Here is a 13041-nt window from a genome sequence, read left to right as displayed (position 1 = left end):
GCTGAAGTAAACAGGCAGGAGGCTGGAAGAACACAGCAAGCCAAGCAGCATCAGGAGGTAGTGAAGTCGATCTTTCAGGACATGGGTGTGTGTGTGTCGGGGTAGCTGCAGAGAAAAGGGGTGTAGGGGGCAGGGTGGTGAAATGGGGATAGGTGAAGACAGGCAGAGGGTAGACCTGGTTGGTCAGTGGGAGGAATGAATCCAGTAGGTAGATGGGAGGAGTGGAAAGGAGGTTATTTGAAATTGGAGAACTCAACGTTGAATCAGAACTGCTGAGCCTTTTCAGCAATTTCTGATTTTGTTTCTGCACTTCTTTGGACTTTGGGAGGAAACCGGAGCACCCAGACGAAACCCATGAAGACATGGACAGAATATGCAAACTCCACCCAGACCTTGGCCCAAGGGTGCAATCAAACCCGGGTCCCAGATGCTGTAAGGCAACAATGCTAACCATTAAGACCCTATGCCATAATGTGGGAAAGTCACGTTGAGGTAGATGATTACCCAGGATGTAATTGATTGGCGGATCAGTTTTGACGGGCGACACGGCTAACTCTAGTTCTTACATACCTTTGGAATACTGCAGGGGGCGCAATGATTGGGAGGTCCAGTGAATCCAGGGCGTGAGGCTTTTCTTGCAGCCCCTAGCAAGTCGTCAGCGTGGCTATAAAAAGGAGAGCGCGCCAGTGGCGTGGTTATTGGGAACGGCGGCAGTGAGTGAGTGAGTGAGTGAGTGAGTGAGTGAGTGAGTGAGTGAGTGAGTGAGTGAGTGAGTGAGTGAGTGAGTGAGTGAGTGAGTGAGTGAGTGAGTGAGTGAGTGAGTGAGTGAGTGAGTGAGTGAGTGAGTGACGAGAGTGAGTGAGTGACGAGAGTGAGTGAGTGACGAGAGTGAGTGAGTCCGACCCCGTGACCCCACACGCTTGATCTTATTTGATCGGCCGGGAGGCCCGGGCCCCGGCCCGAGGTGATAAGAAACAAACCGCTCGCGAGCTGCTGGCGATGGGCGGAGGCGGCGGGAAAGGCCCCGGGTGCAGCGGAGTTGATGAACCGATCAGATAGATGAGACCGCGGCTCAAAGCCCGGCCATTGAGTATCGAGGCGATTCTGATCCGCGTTCACCACCCGGGGCCGGGGTTTGGGGGAAGTGGGTGGAATATAGACGGCGATGGGAGGAAAGGAGGCGAGGCCGTTTAGTTTGGGACTGCGAGAGCGGCTGGCGTGAGATTTGGGTGGTGGGGGCGGGGGCAAGAGACACCCAGGGACTGGGGTGGGGTGGGGTTGAGAAGGAAGAGAATACCAAGAAGGAAAACACAAAGATTCAGACGGGGAAATCACCATCCACAGACCTTGATTTTTGTGTGTGTGGTGTGTGTGTGGGGGGTGTGGATGTAGAAGTAATACCCAGCGATTGGGGACTGGAAAGGGAGCAGGAAATATTGGGTGGAGAAGGGGAACACTTTGGGGTTGGGCCCCAGCGATAATCATGAGGTTTGTTCAAAATATGCGAGAAGTAATGGGGTGTAAGTCATTTACTGTTTTATGTGAATGCAGCTGTGCTGCGCAAGTGAGTTACAGATGAATGCTGCCACTTGGAAATATAATGTGGAATTGATAGTGTAGGAGCAGGAGTTAGCCAGTTAGCACCTTTTCCTCCACTACATTGACTGAATTTGCACCACTTTGTGTCCCATGAGTTGGTTGAACAGTTCTTCAAACTCCCAAAAGAATAAGGCAGCTGGCTAGTCCCTGAACAAGTGTTGCAGACCCATTAAATAGATCTTAGGTCAGCCACAACAACAATGGACACTTACTTGCCAGGAGTTTACCATGTTCTGTTTCAAACAAACATAGATTTGCAATAAACACCACACTGGCCTATCTGCTAGCAAATCACAGACAATGGAAGTGATCTCATTTGAAAGTGAACTCACTTTGAGGGCAGCAAAGGTAGGCCCCTGGCCCCATTCTGGTTATAGTGAATCTAGAAATCTGTTAGCCAATTTTCTGTAGTTTCTAAAATGTCCCTTTCTCTTGACCCTGGGATAGTGTACAGTATTTGATAACATTTTTTATATGTTGCTTTAACTTCCAATTGACTCTGGAATGAAGCTGGGAAACTGGTATTTATTGGTGGCTCTAATTGAAGCTTTGATATTCCTGTGTCCATTGGGAGAATTACTGCTGCAGAATCTTGTGCCCAACAGTGAATTCTCTCTTGGCGACCAAATCTGGTCCTTAGGTTTCTGTAATGAGCTGAGGGTTACAAGGGCACTCCACTGAATTTTACAGATTAGCAATAAGAACTTTACTTTGAACACCTCTTCCTGCATGCAGTAACATGGTCCAGACAGCTCTATCTCTTTATGATCAGCATTCAATAGCAACAGACCAATGAGATAACACTCAATTTTAATAAGTTCATAGTAAATAAGCTCAAATGGAGTGAATCAGGATTGGAAAATCCGATGGGGAAACAAATGAATAATTGGTTTCTCCAGATATGTCACAAATAGAAAAAAACTGCTCTCCCATTAATACATTTAAAACATACAATCTCTGTTAGTAAAATGTACAACAGATTAACTTTTCAATAAATGTACATATACATAAAGAAAGATGTATTTATGTAGCACAGAGGGCACGTAGCAAATGACACTAAAATTGGAGGTGTAGTTGACAGTGAAGGCGGCTACCTCCGAGTACAATGGGATCTTGGTCAGATGGGCCAATGGGCTGAGGAGAGGTGGTCTTTGGTTTGCTTGCCTCTATTGGTCAGTGTGTTGAGTATAGGATGTTGGTTTGGTCACTTGCAGTATTGCATGTGAAACTTGAAAGGGTTCAGAAAAGACTTAAGATGGTGTTGCCACGGTTGGACAGTTTGAGCTATAGGGAGAGGTTGTACAGGCTGGGGCTATTTTCACTGGAGCATCAGAGGCTGAGGGGTGATCTTATAGAGGTGTATAAAATCATTGAGGGGCATGGATAGTGTAAATAGGCAATATCTTTTCCAAGGGTGGGGGATTCCAAAACTAGAGGAATCTAGAGAGTATAGGTTTAAGGAGAGAGAGAAAAGATATAAAAGGGACCTAAAGGTCAACTTTTTCACATTGAGGATGATGTATGAATGGAATGAGCTCCAGGGGAAGTGGTGGAGGCTGGTATGATTACAACATTTAAAATGCTACATGAATAGGAAGGGTTTAAAGGGATATAGGCCAAGTACTGGCAGATGGGACTAGATTTATATAGGATATCTGGTTGGCATGGAAAAGTTGGACCTAAGGGTCTGTTTCGTGCTGAATATCTCTATAACTTCACCAACACATTCCACCCTGAACTTAAATTCACCTGGACCATCTCTGGCACCTGCCTCCCCTTCCTGGAACTCTCCATCTCCATCAACAGTGACTGACCCAACACTGGCATTTTCTACAAACCCGACTCCCACAGCAACCTGGATTACAACTCCTCCCACCCTGCCTCTTGCTAAAATGCTATCCCATTATTCCCAATTCCTCCGCTGCATCTGCTCCCAGGAAGACCAGTTCCACCACAGAACACACAAGATGGCCTCCTTTAAAGACTGCAATTTCCCCTCTCGTGGTTGATAATGCTCTCCAGGGCATCTCATCCACCTCCTGAACTCTGCCCTCGAATCCCACCCCTCCAACAGCAACAAGGACAGACCCCTCCCCCGTCGTCACCAACCTCCGTATACACCGCATCATCATCCGCCATTTCTGCCAACAAACAGACCCCACCACCAGAGATTTATTTCCCTCCCAACCTCTCCGCTTTCCATAGAACATTCCCTCCTCGATGACCTGGTCAGGTCCATGCCCCCACCCCAGCAACCCCCCTCCTTCCCTGCCACTGCAGGAATTGTAAAATCTGCACCCACACCTTCCCCCTCATTTCTGTCCAAGTCCCCAAAGGAGCCTTCCACATCCATCAAAGTTTCACCTTCACTTCCACATACTGTATCCGTTGCTTTCGATGCACCTCCCCTAAATTTGGGAGACAGGATGCCTACTACAGAGCGCTTTAAAGAAAATGTCTGGAACACCGTGCCAACCAACCCCATCGTCCCATGGCCAAACAGTTTGACTCCGCCGAGGACATGCAGGCCCTGGGCCGCCTCCATCGCCATTGCCTTACCACCCGAAGCCTGAAAGAAGGAACACCTCATCTTCTGCCTCGGGATCCTCCAACCCCAAAGCATTAATGCGGATTTCACCAGTTTAATTTCCTCTTATTCCAGTTCCAATCTTCCAGCTCAGCATTGCCCTCATGACCTGTCTCACCCTCCCCTTTGATCTATAACCTTTACCCCACCTCCATCCACCTATTGCCCTCTCAGCTACCTTCTCCCAGCCCCTTTCCACTCCTATTTACCTCTCCAACCCAAGGCTGCCAGCCTCGTTACTGATGAAGAGCTTTTGGCTGAAACATCGATTTTCCTGCTCCTTGGATGCTACCTGACTTGATGTGCTTTTCCAACACCACACTCTACTAATCTCCAGCATCTGCAGTCCTCACTTTCACCCATTTGGTCGTTTAGACCTGTTCCACCGTTCGATATGGGGGAGCCAAGGCAAGGAGGTCAAGGCATTTGTCTTTTTCTTCATCATTGAAGGGCAAAGTGAATATTGCCCATTGGCTTTGTGTTCCAGTAGGACTCTGATTTTCATGTATGGATTCTGTTCCCCATTGCAAGGGCATTTCAGACACTAAGTATCTCAGTTCATTGAAGAAACAAGCATTTTGCACCACTTATTACGAAGCAGTCTGTAATTTCCATACGTTTAGTGTGATCACTTAATGATGCCACCAAATTTAAAAGGACAAATTTCCAACATATAGACTGTACATTAAGTATGCCATCAAATATTTAGGGTCACAGTTTTAACTATGATGAAAGAGTAGTCGGAATGGGTAGGTCGTGTGAGACATCCTTGAGTGCATCCTACTCTCTAACTAGTGCTCACTTTAGAATCGTTGGGAAGTGCAACCAGAGCCAAGGACATGGCACCATTGGTGCCTTAGCTTTATAGCAGGGTTCCAAAATCTCTGGAACAAGAATAGTGATAGATGATTCAGTAGTTCCAGAACTAATTAGGTGTTTCTGCCATTTCATAAACATACCACCCTCTGTGTGAAAAAGTTGTCCCATGGGTCTTTTTTTATCTTTTCACCCTAAACCTATGCCCTCTGGTTCTGGTCTTGCCCCACCCCTAGGAAAAGACTTTGTCTATTTATCCTATTCATGCCCCTCATGATTTTATAAATCTCTAAATTCACCCCTTAGCCTCTGACGCTCCAGAGAAAACAGCCCAAGCCTATTCAATCTCTCCCTATAGCTCAAATCATCCAACGCTGGCAACATCCTTGTAAATCTTTTCTGAACCCTTTCAAGTTTCACAACATCCTTCTGATAAGAAGGAGACCAGAATTGCACACAGTATTCCAACAATAGTCTAACCAATGTCCTGTACAGCAGCAACATGACCTCCCAACCCCTGGACTCCATACTCTGACCAATAAAGGAAAGCATACCAAACGTCTTCTTTACTATCCCATCTACCTGTGACTCCACTTTCAAAGAGCTATGAACCTGTACTCCAAGGTCTCTTTGTTCAGCAACACTCCCTAGAACCTTACCATAAAATGTATAAGTCCTGCTAAGATTTGCTTTCCTAAAATGCACCACCTCACGTTTATCTAAATTAAACTCTGCCATTCGTCAATCCACTGGCCCATCTGATCAAAATTCTGTTGTAATCTGAGGAAGCCTTCTTCGCTGTTCACGACACTCCAATTTTGGTGTAATCTGCAAACTTACTAACTATACCTATTATGTTCACATCCAAAACATTTCTATAAATGAAAAGTAAACCTGCTTGTCAGACTGAGACTACATGTTTTCAAGACCCCCTTCCTAGATTACTCCCAGTAAATACAATTTCTGGAGAACAAGATGGACAAACTCAGATCACGGCTCAGTTTTCAGTGTGAACTGTGGGACTGTTGTGCACTTTGCTTCTCAAACCTAGCTCAACCCACCCATTCTGGATTGTGCACTTCAGGCTGAAGGTTTTTCTATCCATCATGTGGACAGTATAGCGTCCTTGGGTAAGATGAAGAGTGGAGGGGTTTGCTTATTAATCAACAACTTGTGGTGCATCGACATTGCAAACCTGGGCAACCATTGCTCCCCAAACCTTGAATTCCTCAGCATCAAATGCTGTCCCTTCTATCTTCCATGGGAATTCACTGCTGCTATATACCGGATGTGTACGTACTGCCACAAGCAAAGATTGCAGAAGCTCTGGATGTGCTGTACTCCACGACTAACACGCTGGAGACAGAACACCCTGAGGCCATGTTTATTGTAATTGGCAACTTCATTCAAGCCAATCTAAGGAAGTTGCCCAAGTACCAATAGAACATTACCTGCCCCACAAGGGGCCTGAATATTTTAGACCACTGCTACACCATTGTGAAGGATGCCTACTGCTCCATCCCCCTTATTTCAGGAACTCCAACCACAATGCAATATTTCTTCTGGCTTACAGGCAAAAGCTCGAGCAGGAGACCCCCTCGTGCATACAGGTTTAGTGCTGGTCAGAGGATCAACTCTGGTGCTGTCTGGAATTGGCTGACTGGGACATGTTCAAACAGTCTGCAGGTATCTCAAATGAGTATGTCACCACCATCGCAGACTTTATCAGCAAGTGTGTTTAGGACTGCATACCGAGGAAATCAATCTGATGTTCCCCAATAGGAAACCCTGGATGAATCCGGACATACTGAACCTGCTAAAAATCAAGCATGAGACCTACTCAAATGGGAGGAATCAAAGTATGAGCCTCACAGAATCATTAAGACAGCCAAGGACTAATACCAATCCAAAGTAGAGACCCAGACAGAACTGGCAACTATGGCAAGGGCTGAAAGACATGACAGGTTCTAAAAAGAGAGTGCAAGAATACAGACGATAACATATCCCTCCTAGATCGCCTCAACACCTGTGCTCGTTTTGGGCAGAAGTTTGATGGAGAGGTAACACCTATTCTGACAAATCCTGACAAACTTATCCCAACAGTCACTGCGTCAAAAGTCAGATCAGTTTTCCTTCATGTGAATCCAAGGAAAGAGTTGGGACCAGACAGAGTACCAGGCCGTGCGCTCAGAGCATGCACAGATCAATTAGCAGAAGTCTTCTTGGACATCTTCAACCTCTCCCTGCAGCAGGCCACTGTTTCTGCCTGTTTCAAAATGGCCAACATCATCCCTGTGCCTAAGAAGACTCATGCAGCATGTCTCAATGACTACCACCCAATGGCTCTAACTTTGCTGGTCATGAAGTGCTTTGAAAGGCTGGTCATGGCATTAATCAACTCCAGCCTCCCCACTACTCTTAACCCATTCTAATTTGCATATCGGACCAACAGATCCACGTCAGATGCCTTGCCCTTCACTCCTCCCTAGAACATCTTGGCACCAAGAACAGCTACGTAAGAATCCTACTCATTGACTACAGTTCAGTTTCAACACAATTATCCCCTCAAGACTGATTACTAAACTTAGTGATCTCAGATTAAGCCCCACTCTCTGCCACTTGATCCTCGGTACCTTAACCCACAGGCCACAATCAGTGAAGATTGGGGACAAATTTCATCCTCACTAACACTCAACACTGGAGCCTCCCAGGGGTATGTACTCAGCCCCATACTGTACTCACTGTATACCCATGATGAAGTCGCCAAATACCGGACTAATGCTATTTACAAGTTTGCTAATGACACCACCATAGTCGGTCAAATCTCAGATGGTGACAAAATAGACTACAGACAGGAGGTGGAAGACTTGGGAAAATGGTGCACTGAGAACAACCTAGCTCTCAACGCAGGCAAAACCAAGGAACTCATTATTGACTTTCAGCAGGATGTTACTCATGCCTCCCTACACATTGACAACACAGAGGTGGAATGAGCGGAAAGTGTCAAGCTCCTGGGAGTGGTCATCCACAACAAGCTTTCTTGGACTCTTCATGTGGACACACTGGTTACAAAGGCCCAACAATGTCACTTATTCCTCAGGCAGCTGAGGAAGTTTGACATGACGGCAAATACCCTTGCCAACTTTTATAGGTGCGTCATCGAGGGCATTCTATCTGGATTTATCATGACCCGGTAGGGCAACTGTACCATTCAAGATCAGAGGCGGTTACAGAGAGTGGTGAACTCGGCCCGGACAATCACAAAGGCCAACCTCCCATCTAGAGAATCCATCTACCAGGCCCGCTGTCAAGGAAAGGCCCCTAGCATTCACAAAAAACCTTCTCACCCTGGCAATGCTTTTCTACAACCTCTCCCATCGGGGAGAAGGTACAGAAACCTGAACAAACACACCAACCGGTTTCAAAACAGTTTCTACCCTCCTAATCTTAAAACACTGAATGGACTCTCAAACTCTTAGCATTCGCCTGTACCTGTGTTTTTGTTTTTGCAACTGTTTACCTATTATTTACTTATTTATGCTACTTAACTCTGTGATCTGCCTGTATTGCTCACAAGACAAAGCTTTTCACTGCTTCGGTACACATGACAATCAATTCAAAAGTAGCGGACCCAGCACCAATCCTTGTGGCACTCCACTGGTCACAGCCCTCCAGTCTGAAAAACAATCCTCCATTACCACCTTCTGTCTTCTACCTTTGAGCCCGTTCTGTATCCAAATGGCTAGCTATCCCTGTATTCCATGAAATCTAACCTTGCTAATCAGTCTCCCATGGGGAACCTTGCTGAATGTTTTACTGAAGTCCATATAGATCATATCTACCACTCTGCCCTAATCAATCCTCTTTGTCATTTGTTCAGAAAACTCAATCAAGTTTGTGAGACATGATTTCCCATGCACAAAGCCACGTTGACTTTCAAAATACGTGAACATCCTGTCCTTCAGGATTCACTCCAACAACTTGCGCACCACCAATGTTAGACTCACTGGTTTATAGTTCCCTGGCTTGTCCTTACCACCTTTCTTAAACAGTGGCACCACGTTAGCCAACCTCCAGTGTTCCTGCACCTCACCTGTGATTATCGACGATACAACTGTCTCAGCAAGAGGCCGAGTAATCACTTCCCTAGCTTTCCACAGAGTTCTAGGTTACATCTGATCACATCCTGGGGATTTATCCACTTTTATGCATTTCAAGATATCCAGCACTTCCTCCTCTGTAATATGTACATTTTTCAAGATATCACCATCTATTTCCCTAAATTCTATTTCTTCCATGTCCTTTTACACAGTAAATACTGATGCAAAATACTCATTTGGTATCTCCTGCGGCTCCACACAAAGGCCGCCTTGCTGATCTTTGAGGGGCCCTATTCGCTCCCCAGTTAACCTTTTGTCCTTAATGTATTTGTAAAAACCCTTTGGATTCTCCTTAACTCTGTTGTGGTTCTGTTCGCCGAGCTGGAAATTTTTGTTGGAAACATTTCGTCCCCTGTCTAGGTGACATCCTCAGTGCTTGGGAGCCTCCTGTGAAGCACTTCTGTGGTGTTTCCTCCGGCATTTATAGTGGCCTGTCCCTGCCGCTTCCGGTTGTTAGTTTCAGCTGTCCGCTGTAGTGGCTGGTATATTGGGTCCAGGTCGATGTGTTTGTTGATGGAGTTTGTGGATGAGTGCCATGCTTCTAGGAATTCCCTGGCTGTTCTTTGTTTGGCTTGCTCTATAATGGTAGTGTTGTCCCAGTCGAATTCATGTTGCTTGTCGTCTGCGTGTGTGGCTACTAAGGATAGCTGGTCGTGGCGTTTCGTGGCTAGTTGATGTTCATGGATGCGGATCGTTAGCTGTCTTCCTGTTTGTCCTATATAGTGTTTTGTGCAGTCCTTGCATGGGATTTTGTACACTACATTAGTTTTGCTCATGCTGGGTATCGGGTCCTTCGTTCTGGTGAGTTGTTGTCTGAGGGTGGCTGTTGGTTTGTGTGCTATTATAAGTCCTAGTGGTCGCAGTAGTCTGGCTGTCAGTTCTGAAATGCTCCTGATGTATGGTAGTGTGGCTAGTCCTTTGGGTTGCGGCATGTCCTCGTTCCGTTGTCTACCATTATAGGGCAAGCCAAACAAAGAACAGCCAGGGAATTCCTAGAAGCATGGCACTCATCCACAAACTCCATCAACAAACACATCGACCTGGACCCAATATACCGGCCACTACAGCGGACAGCTGAAACTGACAACCGGAAGCGGCAGGGACAGGCCACTATAAGTGCCGGAGGAAACACCACAGAAGCGCTTCACAGGAGGCTCCCAAGCACTGAGGATGTCACCTAGACAGGGGACGAAACGTTTGCAACAAAAACTTCCAGCTCGGCGAACAGAACCACAATGAGCACCTGAGCTACAAATCTTCACCCAAACTTTGATCTCCTTAACTCTATTTGCCAAAATTACCGCATGTCCCCTTTTTGTCCTCCCGATTTCCCTCTTAAGTATACTCCTACTGCCTTTATACTCTTCTAAGCATTAACTTCATCTATCCGGTCTATACTTGACATATGCTTCATTCCTTTTCTTAACTAAGCTCTCAATTTCTTTAGTCATCCAGCAGTCTCTATATCTACCAGCCTTTCCTTTCACCTTAACTGGACTCTCGTTCTCTCATTTTCCAGCCATCCCTTTACCTGCGAACATCTGCTCCCATTCAGCCTTTGAAAGTTTTTGCCTCATCCTGTCAAAATTGGCCATTCTCCAATTTAGAACTTCAACTTTTAGATCTTGTCTCTCTTTTTCCATCACTATTTTAAAACTAATAGAATTATGATTGCTGGCCCCAAGGTGCACCCCCACTGACACCTCAGTCATCTACCCTGCCTTATTCCCCAAGAGTAGGTTAAGTTTTCACTTTCTCTAGTAGGTACATCCACATACTGAATCAGAAAATTTTCTTGTACACACTTAACAAATTCCTCTCCATCTAAACCCTTAACACAATGGCAGCCCCATTCTATGTTTGGAAAGTTAAAATCCCCTGCCATAACCACCCTATTACTCTTACAGGTGACTGAGATCTCCTTACAAATTTGTTTCTCAATTTCCCTCTTGACTATTAGGGGTCTATAGTACAATCCCAATAAGGTGATCGTCCCTTTTTTATTTCTCAGTTCCACCAAAATAACTTCCCTGGATGTATTTCTGGGAATGTCCTCCCTTAATACGGCTGTAATGCTATCCTTTATCAAAAATGCCTTTCCTCCTCTGTCTTGCCTTCCTTCCTGTAGCATTTGTATCCTGGAACATTAAGCTGCCAATCCTGTCCATCCCTGAGCCATATTTCTGTAATTGCTATGATATTGAGTGGGTGGCACAGTGGTTAGCACTGCTGCCTCACAGTGCCAGAGACCCGGGTTCAATTCCCGCCTCAGACGACTGACTGTGTGGAGTTTGCACGTTCTCCCCATGTCTGTGTGGGTTTCCTCCGGGTGCTCCGGTTTCCTCCCACAGTCCAAAGATGTGCAGGTAAGGTGAATTGGCTATGCTAAATTGCCCGTAGTGTTAGGTAAGGGGTAAATGTAGGGGTATGGGTGGGTTGCGCTTCGGCGGGTCGGTGTGGACTTGTTGGGCCGAAGAGCCTGTTTCCACACTCTAATGTAATGTAATCTAATCCCAGTCCCATGTTCTTAACCATGCCCTGAGTTCATCAGCATTCCCTGTTAGGCCCCTTGAAATGAAATACGTGCTATTTAATGTATCAGTTGTACCTTGTTCTCTGCTTTGTCTCTGCCTGCTCTGACTGTTTGAGTTGCTTTGGTTTTCAACTATACAGTCTCAGACTGATCTCTTTCCTCACTATCTCCTTGGGTCCCACCACCAGCTCCCGCACCCCCACCTTACTAGTTTAAATTCTCCTGAGCAGCTGTAGCAAATCTCCCTGCCAGTATGTTAGTCCCCTTCCAATTTAGGTGCGATCCGTCCTTCTTGAACAGGTCACTTCTACCCCAGAAGAGATTCCAATGATCCAAAAATGTGAATCCTTCTCCCTTACACCAGCTCCTCAGCCATGCAGTCATGTGCTCTATCCTCCTATTCCTGCCCTCACTAGCTCATAGCACCGGGACCAATCCAAATATTACTACTCTCAAGGACCTCTTTTAATTCCTGCCTCTCTGTAATCTCCCTTTAGGATCTCAACCTTGTCCCTATGTCATTGGTTCCAATATGTACAATGACCTCCTGCTGGCCTCTCCCCCCGCCCTGGGAACATTCTGCATCCTCTGAGACATCCTTGTTCCTGGCAGCAGGGAAACAAGACGCCATTCTGATCTTTCACTGCTGGCCACTGAACCCTACAGGCCTTGAGCTATCCATCAGGTGGGGAAAAACAAATCCAGCCGAGTTAGGCATCTGCTGGCAAGATAAGTTCCTTTAAAGAAGTACCACTCTAAATTAAGTGGGAAATGTCATAAGGTAACCTTGCACAGCTCGCATGTCTGATACAGTTTTACAAAATGGCTTCTTAGCAAGGAGGGCAAACTTTTGATCATAAAATGGCTTCCCGACAGACTGCGTCAGAATGTCTTCAATGTTAGGTTTAAAATCATTTTTAATCTAAGAGCAGACTCCTGCTTTTTATCTTAAGCACTGAATCATTCTATACCTGAGGCTGAAATGTTACCATAAGGTTGCATGTGAACTGATTCATTAGTCTTGAATTAAACATACTTTCTTTTCAGGGTTGTGATTCATATTCAAATAAGACGTAAGATCTGATTAGTTAAAATTGACAGTGGGGCAGTGTGTAGAATGGTCTGCAAAAACAGCAAGTTAAAGCTTCGTCAATATTATCTTTTATAGAGTTTGCATTTCATAACCAGTAATGGCTACTCAAAATCATCAAAGTCTCAAAAATCTAATTAAATTCAGTTCATAGTAAGAAGCACGAAGAGTTAATTTTCTGCTAGCTTTGGTAGTCCTAACACTAAAATGGTCTCTCTCTCATGTCCTTTTTGAACTCTCAAGTCAGGGACCTGTA

At 45.7% G+C, this 13041-nt stretch overlaps 1 non-coding gene across 1 annotated transcript; it reads left to right on the top strand.

Annotated features, from left to right (window-relative positions):
* The first annotated feature begins 771 nt into the window (after positions 1 to 771).
* Positions 772 to 1113, top strand: LOC122562374 (small Cajal body-specific RNA 2). Its single transcript, XR_006315291.2, has one exon.
* The last annotated feature ends 11928 nt before the right edge of the window (positions 1114 to 13041 follow it).

This window comes from Chiloscyllium plagiosum, unplaced genomic scaffold, assembly GCF_037043375.1.
Source record: "Chiloscyllium plagiosum isolate Xiang-an unplaced genomic scaffold, Cpla_swu_hap1 HiC_scaffold_25, whole genome shotgun sequence".
Classification (NCBI taxonomy): Eukaryota; Metazoa; Chordata; class Chondrichthyes; order Orectolobiformes; family Hemiscylliidae; genus Chiloscyllium; species Chiloscyllium plagiosum.
This window is presented reverse-complemented; position numbering and strand designations above follow the sequence as displayed.